This window comes from Rhyacophila brunnea, unplaced genomic scaffold (assembly GCF_057557595.1).
Source record: "Rhyacophila brunnea isolate RB1 unplaced genomic scaffold, BYU_Rbru_1.0 scaffold_7, whole genome shotgun sequence".
Classification (NCBI taxonomy): domain Eukaryota; kingdom Metazoa; phylum Arthropoda; class Insecta; order Trichoptera; family Rhyacophilidae; genus Rhyacophila; species Rhyacophila brunnea.
Genome location: NW_028233339.1, coordinates 18,978,457 through 19,004,345, shown reverse-complemented (window position 1 = coordinate 19,004,345; position 25,889 = coordinate 18,978,457). Strand labels below are relative to the sequence as shown.

General features: G+C 32.5%; 1 protein-coding gene across 1 annotated transcript in view; it reads left to right on the top strand.

The window, feature by feature from the left end:
* Hs3st-A (Heparan sulfate 3-O sulfotransferase-A) overlaps positions 1 to 25,889 on the top strand; it is a 385,115-nt gene that overhangs the window by 13,945 nt on the left and 345,281 nt on the right. The window lies entirely within an intron of this gene.

Genomic DNA, 25,889 nt, shown 5'->3' with positions numbered 1-25,889 from the left:
ATTATTTATTAATTTAATATGAACGAAATATGCAATCAAAAATCTTCATTTGCTCCAAACAGAGAACCCCATCGCATTCAAAGTTAAATAATTAGCAGAACTACTATCGGAAATCGTCATTCAGTATGATCATGTATTCTATCCTATCACGCTTCTCTCGGTCCATCGCCACGTCTTCCACCATGTGAGTTCTGCAACGCGTAAATCGCTTTTGTAACACCGCTGCAGAGTGAAGGAAAGTCGGCCATGGCGACAAAATCCATGCAGTTGTACCACGACTGTGAGGAGTGTTGCATTTTCAGGTAGTATCCGGAATGTATATATAGTATATTTGTAATGCGGTCGTACCAGTGTACCCCTAAGATTCTGCAGAGACATCGTTTCTTAAAGATCAAACGTCGATACTTTTGGATCTTGGTAAGATTCTACGTCTCATTTTCATACAGGATAATATTATTTCACTCATTCATCTCACCCTATTACGCTACAACATCTCAGAATATTACTGTACATCTTCTATCGGTCTATCGTCACGTATAACACCTGCAGCGCGTAATATGAGGTTATTATTACAATTAACTTATCAGTTCAAGTGAAATGTAAAATTTCACGTATCGATAGAATTTAGTAAGATCGAAAATAATTTCGCTATTCACTTATTGTATTCCGATTTCACAAAAAGGTCGATTTTTAATCAACAATGATAGGGATCAACTTAATTATATTTATAATTTGTATATAATACAGATAAGTAAAATGTAAGAAGAAATAACATATTAAGACATACTAAGGCATGCGATTTAATAAGTTAGAATTTATTTTGGAATATTACAAATAGAGAATTGATTTTGGTTGTACATTATACCATAACGATGTATATTATATTATGTATGAGTGTTATAGATTACGCAGGAATCATAACATTTTTTTACGAGTCAAAATCTAAGTTGAATGATAAACTATAGCAATGCTTAGTAAAAGAGTCCAAAACTACATATTTGTGTGTTTATTGATGGAAATCAAAAATTCAATTTTTCTATTACAACAAGCTTAAACGGGGTGACGAAATATTTTTGATTTTAAAATACCATGGAATATGACAAAGCAGTGGTGCTCAAATTCATGATTTACAAATCAAGAGTCTAACGTTCTAACTCTGTTCCTCGGGGGACATGTAACGATTTATGTAAACCACCCACTTTTCCTTTATACTAATTTTCAGAAATATATAGACATATATATAATATGTATGATGAACAAAATACCATGATGGATGAGTGGTAGAATATTGGCATCTAAAGAAGTAGTTCGTAAGTTATAATTTCACCACTGGAAAATTCAATTTTTTCAGTATATATTCCGATCTAGAATAGACCTCTTTATTATGAGCGAGCATTTATAGAAAAATAATTATAAGATAAAAAGAACTTTGTATATACCACGTTTTTAAATTTTCTGTTGAATCATATAAACTTGACAATTCAATGTATTAATAAATACTTTTTTTTGTAGTTGATAGAAATACTGAATAAATATAGAATACTGAAATGTCATTTTGATTTCCATAGTAACGCACGTATATATTAATAATTTAGTTGCTAGGACTGGACACACAAGAAAAATGTATACTGGAAAAACAAGAATACGAGCTAATAAAAACGTGGTAATAACATACAGAAACCTCTTCGGGCTGTGAAAGTTTTCCATGGAATGGATGAGGCAGTGTCTTAATCGTACATAAACTTAAAAGAATGGGTATTTTTCACAATCTTATGGTAAAAATCAATCAAAGAATAAAATAATCCTACAAATATAACTACATATTATATATATCTTCGTTTAAGAACAAATGGCGGTTTATCGCAGCGAAAAACTATTCGTAAGAATGCCTTTAAACCTGTCAGTTCCCTTTACATTCCTAAAATTGACACTATCTTCGAGAGTTAATGATGATGATTACCTTATTCCCTTTATATTAAATTAAACATTTTTAAATCAGAAATTTGATGAATTGAAATTATAACGAAATAAAAATATGGAGAGTGGAAAGCGTACAATGTAAAATGCTACATGACTTTTGCTGCTTTTTAATCCTTTCCTAATTTTTTTGACCTTCTACATATTCTGTGTCGTAGGTTGCGTGTCCGTGTTTTGATTTATAATACATGCACAAAAATATACCTCTATGAAAAATGTCAGGCGAAAGAGGGTATTCGTTGATTACTTTTTAAACAGTTTTTACGAGGAAAAATACAATATAATAAAAATCAATTGCGCGGAACACTGTAATACTATACCAACGATACAATAATTTACATATCCCCATTGTACAAATGGAAGAGATATCAAAATGTTACATAGATAGGAAAGTTGTAATATTCGAATCACGGGAACAGGTTTTAGCTTGACGTAAGTGCCATTTACGTATGCAAAAATATATAGGACTATTTCCTCGTTATAAGCATCTATAAAAATTGGTACATACGTATTTCATAAGATACTTTTTGCTTCATTTTAAGAAATAGGTTCCATTTCTATAGAAAATGGTTTGGTTCAATATTATTGGTATTATACATATTTCTTACAATCGATTTCAAACAATTCCTTATTCGAAATATTTAAAAAGTTATTCATTAACGCGGCCGTCTTACGTGGGCGAGGTTAAAGCCTCAATTACATTGAGCTTCTTTACGAGCTGTTTATTGGCGAATTTAAAAGCGGGCGATTCAGCTACTGCGATTTGATGATTACACACAAAACTTTTCATTCACTGATAAGCCACAAGCCAGTGACCATCCAGTGACTATTTTGACAGAACGTAGTTTGTTTTTTTACCGGGAGGTTGGTATTGCGCTCTACTGCGCAGACGCAGTAGGCCCACACGCCGGCGTGTAAAGTTGACCGGCTTTCAGCTTTTCTCGGTAGAGTGTTTACAACCCGCTTATTAGCTTATTCGATGATTACACTGGGCGACTTTACAGGCAGATTGTAAATTCGCCAATAAACAGCTCATAAAGAAGCTCAATGTAATTGAGGCTTTAATGCAAATGCGACGCAACGCGGTGCGGCAGTGAATGCCACCTGTAGTAGCCTACGTGCAGATAATACCCGGCGAGCGGTGCGGGGCTTCAGCGACGCGATCAAACAGTTTGGTGTAGGCGTCGCCATGGTAACAATTTTTTAATAAACATAGGAGGTAATTATTTTCATACATCTAAATATTTCTAGGCGTTACCATGGTAATTAAAAAATTGTATAAATGTGCGATGGTGACAGCTGGTAACTCAGCTACACTTAGGACAACGATGCCGCTTCGCATTGTTTTGGATCGTATCATATATATATATACGTCTGTTATCTATGATCGTATCGCAAACGCGTTCGCATCGACTTCGCCCACGTAAGATGCCCGGTAAAAGATGAATAGTTAATTGAACCCTGCCTATTGTGGAGTAGAATTTGACATGCTCCACTTTTAATTAGTCGGGTATGGTTTCTTATACCACTGGGTAAATATGTTTCACATATTTTTTCTTAACCCCAACATGTAGGTACCTATTTAGATCTAGAGTATGAAATCAAAGGGTTCAGTGAACGTCAAACAAAGCGTAACCGGAGTTTAAAGTCTGATATGGGTAAATCGTTTTACAGTGGCACCATGGGTACGGAAAATGCGGATTGCAGTTGTAGTGGTATTGTTTGCTAGCATTGAAACAGGCATTGTCGCAAGCAATTCAATACACGCGCGAATCGCTTATGGTGCCACTGTAGAATGTTTTACCTATACGTATACATACATACACCGATTCGGGGCGGACATATTGGGTTGCGCGAAATCCTAACGTGATATTTTTAGAATTGAGTCTTCTTCTTCTTGGTCGTGCACTCATGGCTGAGGATCGTGACCACATTTAAATTTCGCCATCCTTTGAGCGACCAAGACTTTCCATCCTTCTCGATCTTCCGCTTCTCTCAGGGCAGAATGGATAGTGCCCCCAGTCAGCTCTTTCACTTGGTCGCTCCATCGCGCAGACGCTCTTCCTCTGCTTCACCTTCCCTGGAGGCTACCCAAAACTACCAGTCTCTCCAGGTTGTCCGGTCCGCGCCTGACAATATGTCCAAAAAACTGCAGAATTCTTCTCAGACATATCGTCGAGAGCCGTTCCTTTATATTCAGTCCCTGGATGATTAAATTATTATGTAAAACTCACTTATTCCAATCAGCACGTGAATTCGTTTGTATCTCTTTTACCTATTTCTTATTTTCGATATTTAAATACAGTTCAAGCGAGAGTTCGATGGTTTGGTACACCGATTTGCAACGATATCTGAACGCCATGATAAATAGACGATTGCCATGTTACCGCAGGTAAAGAATAATGGAATGCGTGAAAAAATATACGTATTTATAATATGACAGCAAGTACCTAGCCAACATATATCTAATATAAGTATAATATATTGTATACATACTATAAAGAGAAAATCTTGTTCAGTTGTCATAGTTCATGATGTGTAGCGCTTGATACCTAATACTTTTGATATTATTTTGTAAATATTTTTGTACATCAGAAGTAAAAGGTCGGGTGTCGGATATTTATATGAGAGAAATTGTTAAATATAAAATAGTGTAATTATTTTAGCACAAACTCAACGGTTAAATTTAGGATTTTTTTACTTAATTTATTTATAAAAAAATATTATTTTTCTGTTACAATTCTATTTTTTCAGCTTTTTGGTTTCTGGAGTATCTAGAGACTTGACTTTCAAAAAGTTTGGACACCCGGCTTTATACAATGATTGAAGTTCGTCATGTTTTATTGTATAGCATTCATTCTTGTCACGGAGAACGTAAAAAACGGACACCTGACCTTTTAATTCTGATTTACCAATAGATTTAATTTTGATATAATATATTAAATAAATAGCACTTTTACGTTGTATTCTATACATATTTAATAATATGTAAGTGATTGACTTTTTTTCCAGACTACAAATATTTTTTTTATTGGATTAAGTCCGTATTAATTAGATCCGCAATTATGTGCTTGTCACAATTCATAATCTAGTTGAGCAAAAAATAAGAAGATAAAATGTTTTATTTATTAAAGCTTAGTTGAGAAGAGCTATTTTAAGGCAGCTAAGAATTGGCTAGTAGTCCTCACTATATATTGTACATTTATATATATATATATATATAACGTGGTAATCATAAGGTGCGTATTATTATGCCCAGGTGTGGGAACGGATAAACGAGAGTCAAGCCACCTGATTCTATTTTTATTATATCGGATTATGGGGAAAATATTTATCGGGCAAATGTCATAGTCTATATTTGGATTTGCGTAGAATTATTCGAAACTGAAGTTTAAATTGCTATATTATGTATAGATGAGATTGTGTTATTTACATGTATTTATCGTATATAATAATATATATCTATAAATTATTTCCTATCTAATAATTTCCACTTATCTAAACGTACTAGTTATTAATTAACACAACCCTAATTTATTGTGTATCTTGTTTGTTCTTGGTGGAATACTGGAAGGATACCAAGAATACATAATATATATATTATATTCTATACGGCCTTATATATCTAGTTTGATTTTTCAATTAAGATTTATTCAACATACCTGCATAATTTAGAATACCCCATTAATATAGAAAACATATTTTGTACCGAGCGGGAGTCAAACTTGTATCTAACGGGTTCCGGCCAATTAATATGATTAATTAGAGATTGCAATACCGAATGACAATATCAATAGCGATATTTCGGTATTTCCTATTGAATACCGGTATACGTAAAATATTTAAAAAAAAAAAACAGAAATATCTACCAATTAATATAATTTATGTAAAAATCTCTTTAAAATAATAATATTTTATAGCATGTGTCGTTGCTTATCAACAAGGACGATAAAAGGCTACGGAAGTAAACCAGACATCGCGTAACCCAAGAAAAAATACAGTCCTGTTAAACCTTTCATGTCAATTAATACATTTTGTTTCCACTTTCAATATCGAATATATAGGTATTGTCCGATATGATTTAAAACCGTATTTTGGTATCGAAAAATACTGGCATACCGGTTTTGAAATACTGGTATTGAAATTGCTATTTACTATTCAAGCCGAAATTTAAACAAATATAACGTTTTAAGGTTGGTTAGGTTCGTTTATGTTGGTTAGTATTTTTTGTAAATTTATATCAAGGTTTTAATAATATTATCTTTGATTTCTAGAACTAGGTCCATCATGAGCTTTCAAATTTTTAATTTTAACGTAAGTATATTATATTATTATTTTAAATAAACTGTATAGTATATTATTCAGGCAATACAAGTTATAATAATAATACATTTTTTGATTCCCTCTTCCTACTTGGCCCTAACTGACATCTACACATAAGAAATAAAAATATTGTTTGTTCAAATTACATTTTCTGTCAATTTCAATTTTGAATTTTCACAAGTACCTAATGGTGGTATATTTTATATACAACTTTAATTTCTTGGATTGATATTATTTTGTTAGGTAAGACAAAAAATGTATGTCGATAATAAAGCGAACTCGTGCGAAGCTGGATACTTCAGCTAGTATATTATAATATTTAGGAAAGTAGCATAAATATATAATACTATTATGGAAGTCTTTCTATTATAGAAAAATGATTTGGCCGATTTTCTAATTAATGACCCTCATTAAAAATCTGTCAAGATACCTTCACATAGCTATGATTGTATAGTATGAATACAGTGAAAAGGGTTGTATCTCATCTACGATTTTCCACAGAAATAAGTACTTACAAAATAATATTTGAAGAAAACTTTCCCGTTACATAATAAAGGACCGCAAATACATCATGATATTGGCCTTGCGTGAAACTTGTATCGTAAATTTTGATGGCCGCCGCAGGAACTTCAAACTATTCATCATTTTTTCTCACTATCCACAGGGGTGGCATCCATCGTGATCCCTCCAACACTTCGGGTTAAAGATTTCCTGTGACCCAAATATGGATCTCGATCCCCGACACCCGCCGGAACTAAATGAATGAGTATTTATTGCTCCAGGCTTTGGGTATCCTGTTAAAGCGCCCATACAAGGTGGTCCGCGATAACATAAATATATTTAAAGGGGTCGTCTTGCTACCATTACACGAGAAAAGATTTTTTAAAGCAGCAATTTTTTGCAGATATACAATAAACGGAATAACATAATGGCAGAAATCCGTTTCTAACAATGTCATGTTTTATTTTATAACTGTCATTTTTGGCACGTGTAGTGATTGTTAGATATCGCATAACTTTTTATTCCAATTTCGTCGTATAAAATAACTTGTTTTTTTTATATGACTCTTACTTAATACACCAGCATTATATCATTGTTTTCATTTTTATGAAAATTTTCGATCATTTGAATTTAATATCATGTTTTCCATAATTTATTGGAATTTTAATTAGAAAAATCAACTGTTGAGATATTGATAATTAATAAGACTAGGGTTTAGTGTTTTGATAGTTTACGATTTACTAACTTAAAATTCACAGTTTCTTTATAATGGTTTTGATTATCAATTATTATTGGTGAAAGCTCTATATATAATACTCATAACATATTATTAAATAAATAACAACTGGGACTAGTTTTGTCCGATCAATGTGACATTCTAAACTGATGTTGAGACCACTTAGTTAACTATTATGATTGAATAAACCTATCGTGATCATTATTAAATTAGGTTTGTTAATGAGTAAATATAATTTCTTTTAATACAGTTATTTTTACCTTTTTATGTAAGTAAATCACAAATGACTAATTCTAAGCCATTACGAAGCTTCGACTTCAATATTTTGAATGAAATATGTTTTCTATATAAAACGTCAATAATAAATAAATACAATCTGGCTTTTTGTATTTTATCATTTATTATTTTTTATTTGGAAATTTTATCTGATTATTTATTAAACCTATCATGATTATTATACATTTATTATAAAGTATTTTTATTCCATTTTATTGTTTGCGTAATTAAAATAATACTACTAGACGATATTAACTGAATCAGTTAAAATATTAACAGAGACAATTTTGATGTTACACTTTATTATGACAGCTTCAAAGTAATTGACATTTAATTTGATTTGATCTTGTAAGTGTTGTTAAGGGAAGTTGTTAGGTAAGATGTGATTAACATAAAACAAACTTTATGTTTCGTTTGAAAGTTACTTTCAATGAATAACATTTTCGTTAATTATGCAATACTTTGATTCACGAGAATTGTCACCGAAACGTACTTGGCATCCAGACAATATCATTATATGATAGAACACCCTGTTTAAGAACAATAGACTTGACTGTTGAAGCTTGTTTGCAGAAAATGTTCAAGAAACCTCGCGTCAATGGACTGCTTGTGAGCATAGGAAAATCTTAACACGCTTTCAACTGACGGATTTTTTGATTGTTTTCAACCACGTAATTGCTAGATAATTCTGTATGATAATAAAGTTATTGCGAAATCACATAGTTCATAGGTATATTCATTAAAATTAAGATGTTTTCATTTCTGAATTGTGTCATAAAAAATGTATTGACAATACATAATAATTAACATTGCTAATTAAAACGACTAAAAATATGCCTTTTTATAATTATTTACTTCCTAATTACTGCGCCCTATTATCCTCCGGCATCGAAGTATACGGCACGATCCATCGACAGGTCTTATGAGACCTGCAGCGCGTGGATCGTGTTTGTATTAGTACCATTGCAGGATTAGGGAGAATTGACGGTATAAATAAAGATTTAATAACAATTAAATTAAAAAATATAAATAAACAATCTAGAAAAAACTATATAAATGTGTTTAAGTTTATGTGTTTTAACCACCGTATAAATTAAATAAAGGTCAAATTTTTATTATTATGTACTAACATTGTATTTGTTTTTAAATATTTTTATAATTAAATTTTAGTTCTTCTGAAGTGACAAAATGATTTTTGAAAAAATCATATTTTAAACTTACGTATATTAGGTCTAATTAAAAAAAAACCTTTTTATAAATAATAAAAATTAATATAACTTGAAATCCTTTTTCTTTTGTCGATTCACGCATTGGAATTCTGTTCGCATCAAAAATCAATTAAATATAAATAATGAAAAATCATGTTATACTACATTTTTTTTTTCAATTAACTATGATATTTTCAAACATTGTTTCATTGTCTTTTAAATAACTATCAACCCTCAATTTACGTTAAACATATTCATAAAAAATCATACTTCACGGAGTTTTTTTTAATGTTACTTAGTTTATTTTGAAATTAACAATGTTTTTTTTATTTGTAAGTTTATTTTTGAACAAAAAATATATATAAATGTGAGTCGAATAGTATAGTAACAACGGTTCAACCCCGTTAAAAGTATGTCAACGTATGTCCGGTTGCTTTAGTAATCTTACCAGGATCCATTGTTTCCCCCGAAGTATCTTTGAATGAATTTCGTCTTAATTATGCAAAATTTCAAATGAGTTATTTCATACAATTTGCTCCGAATCTCTCTATTCTGTATGTAAGTTCTGTACTGTGTAGTTTTCCATTTGCATATAAAAGGACCACGCAAAGACGCTTAAACTCCCTTAATGTTGTTTGCTTTCGGGAAAGGTTCTCTGGTCTTGTATTTGCTTTAAGTTGAAAGATAACAGATATATGACTGAAAACCATTCTAGGCTAACTTTATATCTGATAGGATCTTAATGAGAAAAACAGATTACTCTCTCTCCTATCAAAATATTGAATCAATATTCAAAGTATCAAAAGACCTTTCTCACGATAGATGAACTCGATTAAATTCTGTCTAGACTGTTAAAATTAATGAAAATTTACTGATATTTCGATCTGTTAATTGCATCATAAAATATAAAATGTATACCAAAGTAGTAATAGATATATTTTAACGAACTATTATAATTAAGAATCTATTGAAAGAAAAAAACTGATTCAAATGATTTATTTACTTACATAAATAAACATAAATATAAACCCATAAGGTTACGCAAATCCCCGCGTTATGGTTACAGTATAGAATTTATCTTCTGTATATTATAATTAATTATTTTGTATTTCCATTAGTTTATTGCAAATTGTATATTATTTTATATACCCGACTTTGCACGAGGTCGCTTCGTTGATTGATATACATTTATATTAGTTAACAAAACCATAATAATTCTATTTTTCCATATTGAAATAATTGTACTTAAGCATACAATGTGTCCAAAGTAAAATAATTCTGACCGCAGTAAAATCAAACAAAAGAATAGGTACCAAATTAAAATCAAATTCAAAATCTGCAAACTTTATGTTGATTTAATGATTTTGATGGAAACTTTGCTGGTTGCAATAACTTTTCATTATTATATCCTTAATAAAAAAAAAAATGTGATAAATATTGAAAATTGGAAGGAATATACACACAAAAAATATACTTTATATTTTATAAATATAAATAATATTAGTACATATGCATAATATATTTAAAATATAAGTTAACAAAAAATCTACTGGAAGAATCATACTAGGTTAAATAGTTCTAACCTTTTTTGTTAATGTAGGCTTTTAATTTGAATTCTTCCAAGCCCTTAATGTAGACTATTTCCATCTTAATGTTTACTTTTTTAATTTAGTGACCTTCAATGAAATTGTATAGGGGAACTTTCCATGTTGATATGACTGTTGTTCGTTCACGGACAAATGTCACGCACTTTTATCGGTTAGTGTGCCAGACAAGCTAATACTTACCGTTGATGTATGTATTATGTAAGAATATATTACGAAATATATATTTCTTCTTCGCGACCGAGTGAAGTATTTTTGTAACTAGCAACCCACCCGCTTAGCCTAGACTATACAGATGGATCTGCAACGTAGTATACCTAAAAGTGTACAATATTCTATTACTTTTTACACATTATTAATCAGTTTTATGATTAATGAAAACGTGCTGATGATTTAATGTGTAAAAGTGACGTATAATGAAAAAGCTGGCAACACCGCACACCTAGGTAGGTATCTAAGAAAAGGGATAATTATATTAAAACTAAAATTAATACTTCAACATACCACGAAAATACAAATTATGAGTAGTGAAACAATCACAGAAACACACAGGCTTGAGAAAGTCATATACTTATAATAATATTGTGACTAGGGATTCCAATCCCGGGATCCCGAGCTATTTTCGATACCTATGAATTCCGGGATTGACAAACATAATCCCGGGATTTCGGGATTGATTTTTTTATCAATTTTTATGGAAAATAAAATAAAAGCGAACATATAACAGAAAAAATACTTTTAATAAAAAATAACTACATTAGAAATAAACTGTGTTTGAATGAAGTTTGATTTATACCCATGTGTAGGTTGCCGATTCATTTTATTTTTTCACATAAATTATTAAAAATGGAAAGATTGGAAAAAAACAATGCTTCGCACTTTTAACAAAGTAATTATCACACGTTTTACGGCAGTTTCATATTTGGCTGACTAATTAGATTTATGAAGCGGAAAGGCCATAAGTACGCCATGATTATTTGCTTTACTTTTTTAAATCTCGCTAATCCATTTATTAAGTCTTTACTATCTGAAACAGCAATCTCCTATTAAATTCACATTATTATTTATATTACAATAATATTATTTACTCCGTTAAACTTGTGTATTTCCAAGATTGAACGTATACAATATTAACAATAAATGTCTTACATAGTATAAATTATACTAGATTTATTTTTGACCGATGTTATCAATGTTATTTGTAAATATAAAAATTTTATATTAACAATCGAGAAAATGCCAATCCCGGGATTGTCAAATTGTAATCCCGAAATTCCGGGATCAGAATTTTGGCTCGGGATTGGATTCCCTAATTGTGACACTACGACGGTACGGAAGATATTGAGCCTTCAAGGAACGCTTATTTAATGAAAGTTTTTTTTATCGTCACGGTGGTCTGGTTGATAGAGCGGCCGTCTCTGTATCTGCAAGCCATGGACTCGATCCTGCGGCCGGCTACAAAAATCAATAATGTTTTATTGCCATAATCATCAACTGCGTTGATTACACGGAGAAAACTATAGTGCACAACTTACAGCAGCTATACATTTCTTTAAAACGGGTACGTCCGTAGGATCTGACTCTGACGGGCTTTTGAAATTTTCTGTACCAGAGACTTCAGAAGTTTTGACTGAAAATTATTTACATATTGGTATTATATTGTACACCCATGGTCGCTTAGATGGAAGAGCGTTAATCTCTAAAGCACTGAGCCACAGGTACGATTCCACGGCTTACAAAAACGCATGTTTGAACTAATTCAAGGGCACAATGGATTGGGCTGACAGATATTCCTCGTAAATAGTTTGTTAATATTATTTACACTGTGTATTGTGATTCGTTTATAGACCTGTCTACATTCTAGATGAATGCATCGTAAGGCATGTGTGGCCTGCGCATTGCCTGCCCGAAACCAGTTTCAAAATGACCATTTTTCGTGCACATAGATCCATCACCGATGGACATATTTTATGCCAGCGCTCCATTGGCGAGCCAAAAGTCCGAGGACAATAAATCGTCCGATTTGTCTATGCCCTGCTACTGATCAATGAACGAATAAAAAAGTCGAGCTGTCAAAAGTAAAAAATTGCGATTATCGTAATGTCTTCTGATAACCCTATAATTTTGTGTTATTTATATGTAGACTTGCGTAAAATAATATAGCAGTGAAAACAACACAAGATTTACGTTTTCTTTTATGAATTTCATAAATACAAATAAAAAAATAATTGGTAAATCTCTCATTTTATAATGTGTAAATTAACAAATAAATCAATGAAAATGTTTAAAACAATTACAGATTTTTTTGCGGTCCGAATGATTGCGTATTAATGTCAAATCGAATTTGCATTGCGATCGACGGACGAAGTCTGGCAACTCGGAGGTAAAATATCAAACATGTTTGAAATCCAACGAGCCTGGTCTGCGGATTAAAAAGTCCGCAGACCTGGGGTGCTCCACGCGAAAAAAAAGTCCGAAGACTGTAAATCGTCTGACTTGCGTGCCAATGAAGCGCCGGCATTAAACGTCACATCAGTGTTGCCTACCGAATGATACATCGAAAAATGTCCTGTGTACTATAGTTTTTTTTCTAAATAATATAGGTATTTTAAATATAATATTTATATTAAAATCAGCATTATTAAAAATTGACGCACTAGTTTACACGCTTTCCACCTAAATCATCCGAAAAACTACTCGGTGTTAAAACTAGAATTAAAAAATTGAAGGGAAGTGATCAAAATGTAGACATAACTTATGAGCGTACAATTTGCTTTTTTCATAAATACTCTTTTTTCTTTTCGTTGTTTTTGAATTTGATTAAGTTGTGTGTTTCGTAATGAACTCACTAGATGTTTGTAGTAGCACTTAAATATCACTTCACATTTTCTGCAACCATCGATGTTAGAGGACGTAGGTATATATTTAATACGAAGTCTGCAATATTATCTTTCACAGTGGTAATCAAGCTGCTTGGCATGCAACTGACACTTTACTTATTTAACGGGTAGCCGAAAACGCCAGACGTAATAAGAATAATTTAAAATTTATGGATGGCCGCCTGCCAATATTTACCAAAAGGGCTTTTTATCAGCCACCATGAATTCCTAAAATTATTATTTCGTGGCTGTATTTTTACGTTGTTCATACGAGCGAGTTATGCTGCTTCGTTACTCTGTGCCCATTTTGTATTGGGCTAAATGAAGAGTATTTTGTTTAAGGTTGTTAAAATACTAGTGACATCTAGTGACGCAATTTAAAGATACACAATCGAATAAAAATGTCAATTATATTATTATAGGTATAACATTGTATATTGCACATAAATCTATGAAATTTCAGTTAATATAATATCTTTCGACCCATAATAATTGATAGTAGTTAACACAATTAAAGGGCAAAATAATACTACCTGAACTCCAATAGTCATATTTTTTTATTTTGTATTTTTGTTACTGGTTGCGCTTTTTATAGTGGACTGCAATTGATTTTTATGGAGTGGTTGTGATCGTGCATGTGAATGCTGGGAGGGGTTATGTTAGGATGCTAGGCACTGACCTTTTATGCTATTTATGATCTTGTTGCACTATCACTCGCGTGGTTTTGTTTGTTGGGTCACCCGGTAAGCGGCACTTGATGTCCAAAGGTGATTTAGGTGGTAAGTATTTGTAAGCGCGCGGTCGATGAATAACTGAAGTTTTTTTCATTAATAATCGGTCGACTACTGAGTCGTAACTGCGTTGCGCCTGGTCTTGCGACAATGTTGAGTTTGAGGTAGGAGGAAAATATAGGGATCGGGGCCACCATAATCAACCCAACCAGTTGCCTACTTTAAATAATTTATAAGCACACTGCCTAGTAATAAGATAAGGGATCTTTTCGTTATTTAGTACTTCAAATTAATATAAATAAATATTAGCAATATACTTACATAATTTCTCTCGGATTATCTATTTTACAAACTTCACATATAACGAGTGTTTGGGGGGTGGGGGTGGCAGTTTTGGGATACAACGAATTTCCTGGTTTTATCACATTACTAATGAGGAGATTTTAAAACGTACCAACAAACTAATATAACTTAAGTGCAAAAGGGCTGCGTATTTTACCATATTTTACGCAATGAAAAGTATGGTTTACTCAAGTTTATAATATAGAAATAGGTAGAGAATAGCAGGACTAAGTGACAACGTCAAAGGTTTCGGTGAGATGATACAATTGGTTAAGGATTAAGAATTGAAATATGTACCTTCTTTCAATCGCAAAGACAGACCAAGAAGTATATTGACTAAAATTCCTACAGTCTACATTACAGGTTCTATCTTTTTTAAACATATTTAATACATTCGCGGGGATTACATTTATATAAAAAATGAACCAGTAAGATATAGGTATATAATTTCTATTATACCGTTTTTGAATGCATGTATATAATGAATTAAGAATCATTAGTAAACTGCACATAATATGTTATGTTAATGTATTATATTAACATAAACTGAAGTAATGACGGTCAATTTTTGATATATTGTATGCTTGCGTGCAGTTGTAAAAGATTTTACTGGATGTGTCGACTAAATAATAATAATAATGCCGCAGTGTTTTATTTTATAGGCCCTACAAATTGGCAAATAAATTTCATAACAGTGATGGGAATTTCTCTTCAAATGAACCTGAAATGTAAAGTCACTAGTAGATAACTTAACTTCTAACCTAATCCATTTTATATCCATGTAAAAGATTTTTATCATATTATTGACTTATACTTTTTGTAGTTTTTGAATATCAAATATTATTGAAGAGAGATATCTTTATTTTGTTTCCTTTTTTCGAATTGACGGTAGCAACGATAAAATTTGATTAAATTTATTTAGGAAGCATATGCGTAGATGTTGAGATATTGACGATAAATAACGCTTTTTTACTTAAGAACTTCTGATATGCGATGAATTAGGAGACGATTCCAGCTGTAGATAATAAGCCGAGAAGAAGAATGATAGTATTGTAGATGGGAGAAGTCATATATCAGCATCAACCTAAATGGCTTTCCGTATTGTAGATACACGTCGCCTTATCTACAAGGGGAGATCTGGTCTAAAAGCAACAAGGGAAATTACCGTGAGAATAGCAATACTTTTAAAACATCCTTCATAGCATTCTGAAAAAAATATTTTGCCGCGAAAAGGATAGACAAAATTCCTTCCGTTTTATTAAATAATTAATTCTATTTGCTGAGGATCTTTGTATTTTTTATTAAAACGTTTTTATTAGCTCGTATTCTTGTTTGTCCGGTGGTTGTTTGTCCAGTACAAATCTTGCAATCGATTTTTAACTAACTTCCCGACTAGCTAGACATTTGAAACTTTTAGATGCCAATGCATTCTTTAAAAACTTTTAGCCGTCTTTAAGCAGAATTGAATTCATTTTCAGTTAATTCTGTTTTGTATGGAAAGTCATTTCAGAAAAATCCATAAATTGGTTGCTGAGGGGGTGGTCCTAGCAACTAAATTATTAATATATACGTGCGTTACTATGGACATCATAATGACATTTCAGTATTCTATATTTGTTTGTTTGTTTATTTTTTATTTACTTCATAACAAGTACAAGTTTGAGCATATTTAGCATAATAATTCAACAGAAAATTTAAAAACGTTGTATATATAAAGTTCCTTTTATCTTGTAATTATTTATGAATGTAAATAGCACCAAAAAAATACGGCATTTTTTAGCAAGGATGTATTAAAATAGTGAATACAAACAATTAGTATCATATTCAAGTCATAATATTTATTATATTTTGATTTCTTTAAACTTCATTTTATAATATTGTGCATTTTAATAACATCGAGAATCAAACATCAATTACAAATTATAAATCAAACTTTCATCATCATTGTTTTCAGCTGAATATTGTCCAGTCCTGTTAGATAAAGCTTCTCGTACTCCCCGTAGTCCTGAGCCCTTCACCGCCACATATTTCCATTCAATTGAATAAATACAACAATTCAGTTGTTCCATGAGGTTTTATGGTTACACTTTATTAATTTAATACCTTCTAGGTAGGTACCACTGTATATTTGCATTTAATCATACATATATCTGGCTTATTACCAATTCAGTTTGGTTTTATCTGTTATAATGTCTATTTTGTCTGTTTTCTTATTAAACTACTTATTTAATTTGTAGTAGGTATGTGTTTCCAAATTATGCACATTTTCTTCTTAATTATTTGAAATATTTTACTATTTTGGGGATGATTGCATAAATATAAAGTCGTTGTTGCTTGGGCGTTGTGAGGGAGAGTTTATTTATCGTCACAAGAATAAATAAATACAATCTAATATATAAAAAATAATATTTGTTTGTTTGTTTGTTTGTTCGTATTGTATGCACTGTTCATCCGATTGCAATAAAACTTTGTTAACTTATTGCTTGCACTTTCGTGAAGAGTATAGGTTATATCTTATATATAAAAAATGAATGTCTGTCTGTCTGTATGCCTGTTTGTCTGTCTGTCCCGTATGCGTTCCTATACCATTCATCCGATTGCGATGAAATTTTGGTAAGTGGTTGTATGCACACCCGCAAAGGTTTCTGAATTAGAAAAATCATCATCATCTTCTTCTTCTTCTTCATTCTATTTTCTTTTATTCGTATGGTTCCTATACCATTCATCCGATTGCGACGAAACTTTCGTCAGTTATTGTACACACACCCGTAAAGGTTTCTGAATTAAAAAAACCATCTTCTTCTTCTTTATCATTCTATCTTCTTTTATTTGAATGGTCCCTATACCATTCATCCGATTGCGATGAAACTTTCGTTAGTGGTTATGCCAATACCTGCAAAGGTTTCTGAATTAGTACAACCATCTTCTTCTTCTTCTTCTTCATTATATCTTATTTTATTCATATGGTTCCTACACTAATCATCCGATTGCGATGAAACCTTCGTCAGTTGTTGTGGTAACACCCGCAAATGTTTCTGAATTAGTACAACCATCTTCTTCTTTTATTTTATATTTTTCTATTCGTATGCGTTTCTATTCCATTCATCCGATTGCAATAAAACTTTCGTCAATAATTGTGCCAAAACCCGCAAAGGTTTCTGAATTAGAATAACCATCTTCTTCTTCTTCTATTTTATCTTCTTCTATTCACAATGAAACTTTGGTGAGTTGCCGTGTGCATGTCCACGAAGATTTCTGAATTAAAAAATCATCATCTTCTTCTATTCGTATGCGATCCTATAACATTCATCCGATTGCGATGAAACTTTTGTCAGTTGTTGTGCGCACACCTGCAAAGGTTTCTAAATTAGTATTATATAAAATACAACGTTTATTGTTTGTTTGTTCCATGCAATTTTGATTTTTTTTACTACATATTAATAACGTTTGCATATTTTGGATTCGATTTTAATTTAGTGAACTTTTGTTTGACCTTTACTCCTATTAGAATTATTTTCATATTGCAATATTGTATAACACAGATATTTTAATATTAAAAAAATAATTACCTCTTATTATTTTTTAATATCTAAGATAAATATAACCACGAAGCGACCCTGTGCGAAGCCGGGTACTTCAGCTAGTAAATAATAAAGATGAGGTACTGATGTACTGGTGAGATCGATGTGATCGGTAGATTGATTATATTAATGAACTGAGTGACTGGACTGGAGTGGAATGACGGTTGACTATGTCGAGTGATCTGACTCAATATGAGAGTGATGCGTTGAGTGACGGGCTTGATGAGTGAGTACTTGACCGCTTCGTTGTAACAACGTCTTTTTTGCGATCTCAGCATTTTTAAAGAATACCTATTATCATTTGTTGGTATTAACAGTCAGTCAACAATGCCAACTAATGACAAATATGTTCAGTGTGAGGATGTGTCGGTTCCTGAGAGAACATTGCTTTTGGTGGAATTATTAATGAAAAAAGTGGAACAGCTGGAAGAAAAAATTAATAATTATTCGTGTTTGTGTCAGTGCGTACGTCTTCCCCCGCTACCGCCTGCCGCTCCGCAGTTAAAACCGAAGCCACTAATTGCACCGACGCTAATCGGCGTAATCGACGTTAATGCAGCTGTTAATGAGCCCAAACCACTGACAGCTCAAAAACACTCAAAGACCCGTGCAACAACTATAATAACAAGATCACAAAAAATTGCCGGAGATTTGAAGGACACAACTCGTGCAAAGGAGACTTCAGCGGGAAAGCGAGATGTCACTCCCAAGGCCTCGACTTCTCAGAAATCTGATGGGACACTGGTATCAGCAAATGATGTGTCTCTTGGAAACTCCACTACCGGTGAAGAATGGTCAACGGTAGTGAAGAGGAAGAGGGCAGCCATTGCGATTCGTGGTAGCTTTGTTGGGGCGGTGAGGGGGGCGGAGGTGGTTAAAAATTACCACTTCTACCCCTTTCATCGTAACACCACAGTTGCGAACTTGAACGACTATATTAAAAAAATTACTAATTGTACTGCTAATTTTACAGTAGTTAAACTGAAGTCAAAAGGTGATGACGCTTCATTTAAGGTAGGGATCCCTACTAAGTTAAGTACGTTGGTTTTGAAGGCGGAAAATTGGCTCCGCCATTCATTTATTAAAGAATGGGTTGCCAGGATGGAAACACCACGGCTACCGAGTAGCTGACTTAATAATAACAATAAAAATAAGAATTGCCCTAAGCAATTATTATTCTACTACCAGAATGTTCGGGGCTTGAAAACAAAATCTGTCGATTTTTTGAGCAATATTTTGGCTGATGACTATGACATCATAGGGTTAACTGAAACATGGCTCAATGATAGTGTTTTTAGTCGTGAATATTTTGGAAGTGAGTACTCAGTCTTTAGGAGGGATCGAGACTCCGGCGCAGGCCACAGGCAGGGTGGGGGTTGTCTTTTGGGGGTTAGAAGTATAGAAGGGTTACAGGCCGAACGTTTCCGTGCTTTGGAGACTCAAAATGAGGACCTTTGGGTGAAACTGACCTACGACGGAGACACTATTTACGTTTGCGTCATTTATTTCCCACCAGCAAGTGACTTGGAGGTGTATAAGTGTTTTATTGAGAGTATGCTATCTAATATCAACCTAATTGGAGATAGAAAGATTATTGTAATGGGAGATTTTAATCTAAACTCAGCACGTAGTGGTAAAAGAGTCAGCGATGACCTTGATTTTCTATCTTCTGTTTTTGGATTTTCTCAGCACAAAGATGTCTCTAACTCTAGCAATGGACTTTTGGATAGGGTATTTAGCAATATCGACTTATCGCTTTCACGATGCACATCTCCTCTTGTACGCGAAGATGTGTATCATCCAACTTTAGTTTTTCTGCTCAGGTTTCGGTCGACTCGTCCGCTTCAGACTCCAATTCCCTCTTACAAAACCAACCAATTCGGCGGGTGGAGGTTTGAAGGCGGAAACTTCAAGCTACTTTACTCATTGATGAGTGAAGTGGACTGGAGTGAGTTGCTCGAGATTTGTGATGTGAATGAGGCGGTACAATGTTTTTACAATATTGTGTATAATATTTTTGATCAATGTTTTTCGAGGAAATCGCCATGTCGTGGTGGAAGGCGATACCCGAGGTGGTTTTCTCGGGAGATTATTGGGGACATTAAGGTCAAGCATAACTATCATACAGTATGGAAGGCTGGGCATGATCAGACTGACTATATCATGTTTAGCATCTATCGTTCGAAAGTGAGACAAGCTGTTCGACGGGCCTATCGAACATATATGGAAACGGTAGGAGATTCCATTCGCGAAAATCCTAATTTTTTTTGGAATTACGTAAAATCGTTAAGAAGAGATGGTGGGTTTACTGATAGGATGAGTTGGAAGGGCGAAGAGGTGACCGGACATGGAGTGGCAGAAGCATTTGCTGGTCATTTCAAGTCTGTCTACGCAAGTAGTATTCCAAATCTGGATGTTGCCTCAACGTCAGGAAAACCGTCATGTGGTGCCCAATCCGTCGATATTTTTTCAATTAATGAGGGCGATGTACTTCAGTTTATTAAAAAACTAAAGAATACTCGCTCTTTGGGACCTGATTATGTTACTACATTTTTTTTAAAGGGTTGTATTGACTTCGTTAAAGGCCCGCTTTCATATATATTTAATCTCGCAATGGAGACAGGTATCTTCCCGGAAACGTGGAAGATGTCGAAGGTTACTCCAATCCATAAGAGTGGTACAGAGTAATCAGTGGAGAATTACAGGCCGGTAGCTGTTCTCTCTGCACCAGCAAAAGTTCTTGAGATGATCATGCACAACATGATTTATCCAAAAATTGAGTCATTCATAATAAATGAACAGCATGGATTTAGAGCAGGCCGATCAACGGAAACTAACCTGATGGTATTTACCGATTATGTGTCATCGGCACTGGATAGAGGCCACCAGGTTGACTGTTCTTACAATGACTTCTCGAAAGCATTTGACATGGTCGATCATGACATCCTGATGGAAAAACTCCAACTTATTGGATTGTCGGATCGATTTTTGAAACTATTCGGGAGTTATTTTAGGAACCGTCAACAATACGTATCGTACGGCCTTTATCAGTCACAGACCTTTTACACATTTTCTGGTGTCCCCCAGGGCTCAAACTTAGGGCCGTTGCTGTTCACGATTTTTATAAATGACATAGCATTGGCAATTTGTTGTTCGCTGATGACTTGAAACTCTTTTTGGAAGTTGTCACCTTGGACGATTGTCGTCAGCTCCAACTTGATATAGATAATGTATTAAATTGGGGCAGGCGTAACAAACTAGAATTCAATATTGATAAATGCAATCTTTTATCGTTTACCAGAGCCTCAAAAGTGTTGTTTTTCCAATACTCGATGCATGGCAGAGTTCTGTCACGAATATCATCTGTAAGGGATCTTGGTATTACGTTTGAGAGTAAACTGACATTTATTAGCCATATAGTTACCATTTGTAACAAAGCGCTTAAAATGTTGGGCTTCGTCATGCGTACTTCCCGGGTCTTTTCAGATGTTACGGTATTAAAACTTTTATTTAATTCTTTAGTTCGAAGCAGACTTGAGAGTGGGTCTATTGTTTGGGCACCGCAGCAGTTGAAGTATGGCCTTATGATGGAGAGGGTACAGAAGAAATTCTCGAGACTTCTTTACTTGAGGTTGTATGGATACTATCCGTGGCTTTATCCAACTGACTTTCTCTTAGGCATGCTTACATACTGCAGTCTACAATTTAGAAGAAATCTTTATTTAGCTACGTATTTTTTTCGACTTATACGAGGTATAAATGAGAACTCTGCCATTCTGGGCAGTTTTGACCTGTGTGTCCCTGATAACTATCTTAGAAATAGCGACCACCAGTTGTTTATTCTCCCAAGGTGCAGAACCAACCTGCCACTGGTAATGCCAATTGGGAGAGTGATAACTATGTTCAACGAAATTGCTTCGGGTGTTGATATATTCCACCTACGTGAGAGTGAGTTTAGGTGGATGTTGTTTTATAAAATCTTAAAATAGGGTCTGCTTAACTCATACGGTGTATTTCCTTGAACCTATCTAATTCATCTACTGATATATCTCTTTTTTTATGTAATACTGTTATATTTATATATCTTTGTTTCTAAGTGTCATGTTGTGAACGTCTTAAACTTATAATTTGTAATGTCCACAATATGTTAAAAAAATAAATGAATTGAATTGAATTGAATTGAATTGAGTAAGGATTTGTGGATTGTCCTTCTTATTTATACAAATGCAATCAATACATTGCAACAGATATTGTCGCAATTAACAACCATAATATACCCTACCAATCGACTTACGATTGAGAAAATGCTTACGTCGTTATCGCTCTATTATTTTGTTTCGACAAAAAAACATACATAGTATTGTGTGTCACCCATGTAATGCTGATTGGTATGATTGATACACAATGATGGTTCTTTTTTTTACATACATATGTAAGCTTTGGTAACTTTACGCTTGGGCCATGATGAAAGTTATAGTCTGGCGACAGTGCTTAGATTAACTATAAAGGCCTTATAAAATATCATAACAGTTTAGTCCTGCGGGTAATTTCATTATTAAATTTAATCTTTTTTTTATAATATTATCAAAATCGTCACTATGGATTAATCCACTACGAGATGTAAAGCTTTTTAAGCTAATATCATTAATATAGAACCTGTGTATTGCTTTTCCATGTAATTTCACTGAGTTTAACTGTGACATCGATTAATTTGTCACTAAAATTACCTATATATACTTGTCTTGTATACTAGTGGATGACTATATTATTTGATAATCTCTTCTTCAAGCAACGTAAGCAACATTTTAAGAAATCTCTATTACATTGCTACAATAATACAATATTTATCATTTTAAAGATTATCTCTATTATGCAATACTTGCAATTATTTTCTTTGATACTAGTTATTCATATTATAATATAATATATTATAATATACCATACATAAGACGTTTTGTTTGTATAGGTTTTTTATAATAATATTTTGTATCACAAGTAGATATCTACGTATTTCAGGCGAGTACAAATACGATAACAGAACTGACACGCGAAATATTTTCGATTTGTTACGGTATCCAATGCTACATGAACCGAATATAATCATTTATGCATAATATATAGTATTTTACCGTAATAATATTTCTTATCTGGAAAATTTTCTTGTGAAAATGAAACACGGGAAACTCAGTAGCGCTCGAGTATTTTCCTTGTCATATAATAATGTTATTTTAAAATTGTATTATAAAACGTATGTGATATCCATTGATTATTTTTAATTGATTCAAAGCGTTCTCATAAATATAAATGAAGCTCGTATTAAAAACGAAAAATGTTGTATTATGTATAAATATAAATGGATGCAGTATAAAAATAAAAAGTTCCTGGTATTATACGTCTGCTCATACATAAACATATGGGTTTGGTCATGCAAAATAATGACATTGTTGTCATAGTCTGTCAATGAAGCTGAAGTTGTATACTTAAATATTACCTCGTCATATACCTTCATAAAGTATAATTGAGAAATAAATTTTTGAATGAAATGTTCGCTTATTTTGTTTAGCTTTTTGCATTGTTAAGGGGGGACATGCTCGTCGAAGGTCAAAATTGAGTTTTTATTGTATATTCAAACCATGATCCTGGACACTCCTTAAACGTTGTAGATGATCTATTTATATAATTTTGAAGCCTTATTATCCTTTATAGTTATTTTAAACATTTGATGACTGCATGAAGTATTTTTGTTCCATAAAATAGTATTCTTTTAAACCTCTCGCTCTAATGTTTTAGAATATAGTCATATTTCGGTACATAACTGTGCAGTGGTGTTAAGATTTTTTACATGTATTAATTTTTAAACGTATTTATAAAACCATTAGCATAATTTATTACGAGATAATTTTTGTAAAATATTCACGATAAAAAATTATATTGATAATCTCTGTGATCCCAAATTTGACAAGAATTAGGCATTTTATTATTCAAAAAATCGGCAAGATTAACACATTACAAGATGATTCTAAAGATATTTATTATAAGCTATGTCTTTGACCATTCAAGTGTGATAAACATCTTATGAATAATGATTGCTTTATAATAATTATTGACCTAAGAATAAGGTAGTGTTTTTTTGAAATACGCCATTTCTTTTGTCATTCCCCAGTGGTTAAGCTACAACATACGGCCGTAGCCATAAATTAAAAAACTATAATTAAAGTAATGAGTAAAATGATATTGACGCGCGTGTTTGAACATGTACCGTTTAAAAAAAAATTAAAAAAAATTCGGTTAGGTACATGTTCAAACACGCGCGTTAACATAATTTTACTCCCTACTTTAATTAAAGTTTGTCATTTTATGGCTACGGCCGTATGTTGTAGCTTAACCACTAGGGAATGACAAAAGAAATGGCGTATTTCAAAAAAACACTACCTTATTCTTAGGTCAATAATTATTATAAAGCAATCATTATTCATAAGATTTTTATCACACTTGAATGGTCAAAGACATAGCTTATAATAAGTATCTTTAGAATCATCTTCAAATGTGTTAATCTTGCAGATTTTTTGAATAATAAAATGCCTAATTCTTGTCAAATTTGGGATCACAGAGATTATCAAAATAGTTTTTTATCGTGAATATTTTACAAAAATTATCTCGTAATAAATTATACTAATGGTTTTATAAATGCGTTTAAAAATTAATAAATGTAAAAAATTTTAACACCACTGCACAGTTCTGTACCGAAATATGACTATATTCTAAAACATTAGAGCGAGAGGTTTAAAAGAATACTATTTTATGTAACAAAAATACTTCATGCAGTCATCAAATGTTTAAAATAACTATAAAGGATAATAAGGCTTCAAAATTATATAAATAGATTATCTACAACGTTTAAGGAGTGTCCAGGACCATGGTTTGAAAATACAATAAAAACTCAATTTTGACCTTCGACGAGCATGTCCCCCCTTAAAAACGCTAGATTTAACGCCACACGCCAGATGCGTATTTTTCAAGCTAGATTTCTATCAAAAATATATCTGGCAAAAAACGTTAAATTGAAAACGTTGGTATCCGGTCGTGATCGTTAAATTAGTTATGTTTTATTTTAATTAATATTTTTTTTCCCACAAAAATGAAAGTGATGGAAAATAAATTAAGTTTTAAAAAATCCATTTTAATTATTTGGGTATGCAGAATTGAAAACACTCATGAGAAAATATAGCCAATAGAAAAAAATCTTTTTCGAAAAAAGTAAGACACCCGGCAAGAATCAAACCTACGTCTCTTGGGTTTCGCGCCCTGTTCATTACCACCATGCTACAAATACCATGCGTAATTGCGACAAATTTTAACTATTGGCCTTATCAATACCTGCTCATAAGCGCTCTCCAAATTCAATTACGGTAGGCAATCGATTTTTGTATTCTAAATTAAAGTATTTATTACTTTTAACTATTACTAACCAACGTCACGGATCACTCCAATATTCTTCTGTTGTAACTTACTTGAACAAGCTAATAATTTTTAATTAACTATTTCTTTTATTCAACGAATAATTCACACGATTTAAAAAACGTTATTTTGAATATAATCATTAATATTATTATTGTTTCAATTTTTCTTTCCCAAAGAAGCGGCACTGAGAGGTATTCTAACAGGAAAGTTAATTTGCATTCAAGTGACGGCAAACAAGTCTGGAGCCATTAGTACACAGGTGCATGTTCA